This window comes from Balearica regulorum, chromosome 4 (assembly GCF_011004875.1).
Source record: "Balearica regulorum gibbericeps isolate bBalReg1 chromosome 4, bBalReg1.pri, whole genome shotgun sequence".
Taxonomy (NCBI): Eukaryota; Metazoa; Chordata; class Aves; order Gruiformes; family Gruidae; genus Balearica; species Balearica regulorum.
Genome location: NC_046187.1, coordinates 40,636,694 through 40,643,341, shown reverse-complemented (window position 1 = coordinate 40,643,341; position 6,648 = coordinate 40,636,694).

The following is a 6,648-nucleotide window of genomic DNA, read 5'->3' as shown; positions in this document are numbered from 1 at the left end:
AGGCAGTTCTGATCCTGGCTGCTGCCCTCAGGCTGTCCTCTAGCCTGTTTACTATTTATTTATTGAGAAACATTTGAGAGCAAACAATCCCCATGGTTTTCTTCAGTATCTGTGTGTAAACTTCCTTGAAAATACAGATTGTGTTTTTTTTCCAGAGGTTGCCTACAAAGAACATGTATTTGAAGTACCCAAACCTACATTGCAAACCATGTATGAGCAAAAGTTATTTGGATTAGACGCACATAATAGGTGCAGTGCTGAATTCCTGATGTCGCAAGGTCAAAGGGAACCTTGACTTTGCTGGAGCTGGACTTGCTCAAGAGCTGAGAGTTCGCAGGTAGGATTGGTCCAGTCACTCTGCTATAAAGACTTTGGACATTTAGCTTTGTGGTATTAGTGGAATAAAAACAAAACAGCACTGTACCTGAAGAAAATACAGATTGTAAGGTTTCTGGTTTATGTATTTTTTCTGTTTTCATGTATGCTGCTCAGTATCTTTACGCATCCATTTTATAACACCTGTACGCATATAGCTTTTTACATACTTTCAGGCACTGCCTTTGTGGAAGATAGATGGGAAGCAAGATCCACACCCATCTTTCCTGTTCCAAACTTTCTGACTGTGCTATTATAAAGTAAACAATTCTGTCTTGCAGTGTTTCTGAGGGAATGGCTGTTTTATGGTGCAAGAACACGATTAACAAACATAAAATTAATGGTGGCTCTAAGGAAACATTAACATCTGCATTGTTATGTATTTTCATGCACCTTAAGCACTTCAGGGACATTACAGTGATCTGTTCCCATCGTTGGACTATGCACACCTTTTGTTACATTGTTCTATTTATTATATCACCAAACACAGATGGTTCTTAAAACACTCAATCTGAAAAATCCGGTCCAACTGAATTTGTGTTCTAAAAGCACAAAGAACACCAAGCCAAGCTTAGAAAGGAAAAGAGATTTGCAAGATATAGTTACACTATTTTAAAATATTTTTGCCAAAACTTCATGAAATGTGACTAGATTTCTGCAGCAGAAATCAGTGCTGGATTTGAATTTTACACTTACTATTCTTTTTGCACTAAATGTAAGACCATATTAATCAGACCACTTGAACACAGTACTCACTATCTACTTCTTACTCAACATTTTCTTTTTGAGCAACATTTGTTTACTGTTGATCCTTTTTTGTTCTGTGATTTGAGTATGCTTGTAATGAAACCTACCCTTCAGTCATTTTTTGAGATTGAAAAATTTAAAAGAACCCATAGATCGGCATTTTTATGCAGGTTTATTGGTATTAGGTGAGGCATAGCAGTTTGCTCCTGTGCTTGAAAATTACTGTATAATCGTAAGACTTGCAGAATGGCATATATGGGCAGATGTTGATTTTTTTTTAAATCAGTCCCTGTTTTATTCTAATGTACATACTGTGTCAGTTCCTCAGTTTGCAGTTATCTTTTGACAAAAGTACTGTAACATACAACCAGGGCTTTCTGACATTCAGTTTGGTTCAGATCAACTAATTCTGGAAAGTGTTAACAGTGTCGAATTTTAAAAGTTCTCATGGAGTATCTTGGCAGCATGCTATTTTAAGAGTTGGCCGCCTAAGTATACCATACTTAGTGGGACAACTGAAAGCTTCTTAGATGCAAAGGAAATGCTTGCACTAAAGTATCTTATGTTATATTTCATTTATTATGAAATTCTTTTTGATCTTACAAGAAATGTAAGACAAATATGAATGTGTTCTTTTGAGAAGCAATTACTGTATTTTGATTTAAGTAACTGTTATGATTTTATAGTTCACGGCCATAAACCACAGAGACCAGTTCATGCTGAAGTGGCAAAATAAAATGTGATCCAGCTTGTAAATTGATCATTGTTTCAATAAAGAATTTGCACAGAGTATGCCGGTTTTGTACACACTCAACAAGACGGTGGTTTCCTAGTAAGAGTATACCATGGCTCCAGTTCAAGTGGAAGTAAACTATGTCTTTTATTGTACATCTGCTGATATTCCAGAAACTTTGATCAGGAGAAACAGTTATTTACCTAGAAAGGAAGTTTTAATAAAGCTCTGAAAGGGACCTGTTGTCATTATTCAGTATATAGACCCAATTGTTAATCGGGGTTGTTATCAATAGCCTAGATTGCTCATGTACGTAGCATCTTCTCTTTGGAAGCATGTCAGCATTTCCGCAGGTAATCCAAAGGACTTTTTTGTCAGCTGTTGCCTGTCTGAGCCCTGTCATGGGGCCTTGCAAGAGTCTTGCTGCTATTCCAGAGTTGGGGCCAACTTCTCTCTTCTACCAGAGGCACCCTAGTACCAAGACAAAATAGAAGTGTGGGTTGCCATACCCACCTCTATTCCTCCATACAGCCTGAAAGGATGAGGTGAAATGGCTTTCCTGGCCCACAGCAGCTGGACTGTATCACTCCCAACAGTCTTCAGCAGGACTTAGTAGAAGCAGACGCTGTAATACATTGTCCTGGCTCTGCAGGGGCTACACAAGTAGCAGCCAGTGGCTGCCACTGACAGTGATGGAGTAGGGGGGGCTTGCCGTTTCACACATGAAAGATTTGCTCTTGCAAGCTGCCTGTTCTAGTCTGAAAACGAGCCAATAGCAGAAAACAATAGCTATTTATTTCCTGTTTTAACTCTGCTGTGTGAAAGTGCTCCGATTTTGAAAAATATTTTCAGAAGCATTTTTATTCAACAGTTTGAATTGAGTTAATGATGGGGCTGAGACACATCCACAATTTATCTAAAAATGTATGAAAAATAATGAAGGGATCACAAACTGATCATAAAAATGGTATATATATGGCTAGAGCCATATGCTATTTTATTGTCTCAGCATGGGACCCTGTCTTGCAACTGGGGCAGTTTGATATGCTGTGACTTTTTTTTTTATATAGAGCAGCACCACTTCAGGATGCTCCCCCCCAGCATGCTGAACTCCTCCATAGCTTTGTTGGAGCATTTTTCAGGAAGGCAGGGTAGCACCCAGCAGCTGGTTCCAGTGAGCTACACTCCTGAACACTGTGAAACAGGCTCTCGCCAGCCCCAGTGCTTCTTGTGAAGAAAAGGTGTTTATCATGTGGAGTAGACTGCTTTACATCCAAAACTGCACTCCAAAACTAAAAGCTGCTGATGGGTAGTATCTCCACAGAGACAAAGATGGGGACAGCGCTGGGGGGGGTCTCCGCTCTCCTACTAAGACTGGAGCCAGGGAAAGTCGGTGCATAGGTCAGATATTTGCAGTGCTGTAACAACTTTCCCACAGGGCTGGACATTTTCTAGCCTACATCCTGCACCAGTGTCTGGAATAACCAGCTAAGAGACCAGAGAATCAGTTCCTTTTCAGTGTCCAATTTTTCCATCTCTCCCTCTCTTTGCTTCCTGCACTTTTCTCTGTCCCTACCAGCTCCGCAGTGCTACTTCTCAAGTGAGAACAGAGTGAAGTTAGTGGTCAGGGACAGGTGTTGCTGCATTCCAGGCACCTCTGTTCCAAAGTGACCTTTCAGAAGTCCCAAAATGGATTTTTTTGTACCAGGCTGTAATGCAATGTACTATATTTAGCTCTCTGGCTCCCAGGCCCAAACTGAGTCATTATACTTTTATAGTAAAGACTGACTCGTAAATCCATGGTATCATGCATAAATCTTAAAATTGGTCAAAGACAGTAACATAAACTGAAGCTAAGTTACCAATTTCTTTATCAAAATCAGAATGTATGGCAGCAAACAAATGTGACAGTACACCCAACTTATGTAACGAGAAGTTATTTCATAGCACAAGAAGATGAGGCAAGAATGAGAAAAATTAACAGCCAGCCTTGTATAGCATGGACAATACATGTAAAACTTCGCTAATGATTGAGTAGAAATGTAACAGAAGTATCAAAACAATTTACTATTCTATAGCCACTTTCTATTTTGAGAACAGATTCTCTTAACTCTAACTAGACCTTTCCTATGTGGGCAAGCATCATAGGCATGGAAATACTGCAAGAGCCTTGCCTCCTTCATCTAACATTATTTTCAGGACTCTAGCTTTGCATCAAAGGCCAACCGTAGACTGCCACCCTGTTCTGTCGTGGAGCCACGGAGTTTGGGAGCTCCCATTTGAGATGCGCAGGCTGATCTTTCTGAAATATCTCTGTCTTCTCTTGCATGGGTTTTGATTATACCACCCAATAAGCCACTCATATTTATTAATGGCTGAGGCCCAGGCATTCTCAATTGATAATTACAGAGAAGCAAAATAAATGCCACCACCACTTCCCTCCTTCTGAAGCTTAGCCCTGATGGACAGATAGCTCTTGAGTTGTTTGGGTATCCTTTAGCTCCTTCCTGCTGGTGAATACTACCTTATTCAGAAAGCAGGATTCAAAAAAAATATCTGCAAGAAAAAGAAGCTGCCTTCTGAGGAGACAAGCATGGATCCTGCCTGTTTAAAATGCTTCATTATCCTTCTGTCTAATATGTGCAGAGTAAACAGCCTCAGGAAAAGACGGTAAAAAACAGAAAGAAATTTAAGATTTAAATGGAAAATTTTTCTCCTCACTCTAAACATTCATAGGTGAATTATCTTCAAAATACATTAAATTTTAACTCATTTAATCATGTGTTCATTTGTTTTTAAACATACTCAAGTGGAGAAAAAGGAGATTCCTAAAACCAATGAAATTTTTATCCCCAACCCCCAAGTAAATCGTAACAAAAATATGAAAAATATTGTCTAGCCTTGCTGTCAGGATACCTTTTATCCGGGAAGATATTTCTAGTCCTTTTTATGGTTCTGCTTAGGTGACTGCAGCTTCCTTAAGGGATTGGTGGAAGTGCATTTCTTTCATTTCTTTTCTACTGTCATCATCTTGGTTAAATGTTCTCTACCCTGTGTGATCTCTTCTTTGTGTATAAAAATCAGTATTCCACTGAAGATTTATCGTCTTGCTTCCTATCCCCATGGTAGCATTCAATTTTCATACTTTTTCTGTGTTCTATTTTACTGCTTGGATTTTGGTTTTTTGCCCATGTTTTAAAATAAATCAGAGGAGCCTAATGTTTTTTCAGTTGCCTGTTTTGGGGCAGGATCACTCACACTTACCTGTATAATTCAATTTTAGTTATGCAGACGTACAATTAACTACTTCCAGATTGGTGGAGTGTGAACTAATCAATAGGCTGAAGTAGATTTATTTTGCAGAACAGCACCAACAGAACAGGTAAAGCCATAATTCCCAAGATACAAGTGAAATAAGTGTCCTCAGTCATATATGGGTCTGTGAATATGTTATGTTCTTTTGTTTGTTCACTTCAAAAATGCCACATGTGATACATCTCTGCCTTAAATAATATGTTTCTTTTTGCTTAGCCTCCCATCATGGATGGACTAGCACATTTGCACAATCCCTACACTTGTACATCAACTATCCATTATCTAGATTGTTTTATCTTACTCATTGGACAGCTTGCTAAGTGCAGGGGCCTCTCTAAGTTAGATATTTTTGAAGAGACTGCAGACAGCTTGGTGACACTATGTAAATTATATTCATTTCAAATGCATTAATAAATGCTTTTTCACTTTTTTTTTAAACTGAAATACTGTATTTCTATATAGGCTGATATCTACATGTTAATAGAGTCTGTTTTTCTGTATTCTTTTAACTAGAAACTCCTTTCATAAGTGTGCAGTAGAATGACAGTAATCTGCTGCTGAATAAAACTGCTTGTTGCAACTACAGCTTCTACATTTTGTAATCCCTGTGTAATCTGTTAAGCACAGAGCTCATTCTTTAATATATACACCACAAATGAGGTGAAAGGCTCCAAATCTCTGTTATTCATGTAGTCTGCATCAGACTACTATTTATTTTACTAGAAGACATAATAAACCTACCCTGACACTGTAGCTCCTGTTGCACTTAAGAGAAATAGCCCCAGACCATTAGCCAAATGTTATATGACACAACAGTGAGAACTATGTTCCTACTCACACCAATTTCAGAAAAAAACTCCAGAGAAAACCCATCCCTTCTCAGCAGGGAAGCAAGGACTGAAAGCTTCTGAAGTACTTACCATTTCACATGTTTTTCAGAAAAAAACCCAACGCCTAGGTAATTATTGGGGATCTTGCTTGTAAAATTGATGTAGGAGCTACAATATCACCAAAACCAGAGCTCAATGCAGCATGGAAGCTCATCACTCCCAGTAGGTAGCTGTCAGTTGTCAGACAGTAGCTAAAGACGCTTCTCAGGGTAACCCGTGACACTGTAAGGAGGCAAACGTTATTCTGTATCATGTAAATTGGCAATGTCCAGGAGACTATAGATGGTGTTGCAAGACACGGTCCCCAAACTGTTCTGGTGATGACACTGCATCTGAAACGTGAGCCTGTTTCCTGACTAAAGAAGGGCACTGGGAGCATCACCAAAGGCTCTGTGCTGTGGCGGTGGTGGAGTCAGACGCTTTCATGAGAACCCAGTTCCTTTCTTTTGGCTTGATACTGTGACCAAAGTACTCTTTTATTTGCTCTATCACTACCTCATAGTTCTTCTTCAAGGGAGACTAAATGTGGGCTCTTCAGTGAGGCAACTGCTGAAGACCATGCAAATGTAGAGAGGAATAGGCAGCTCA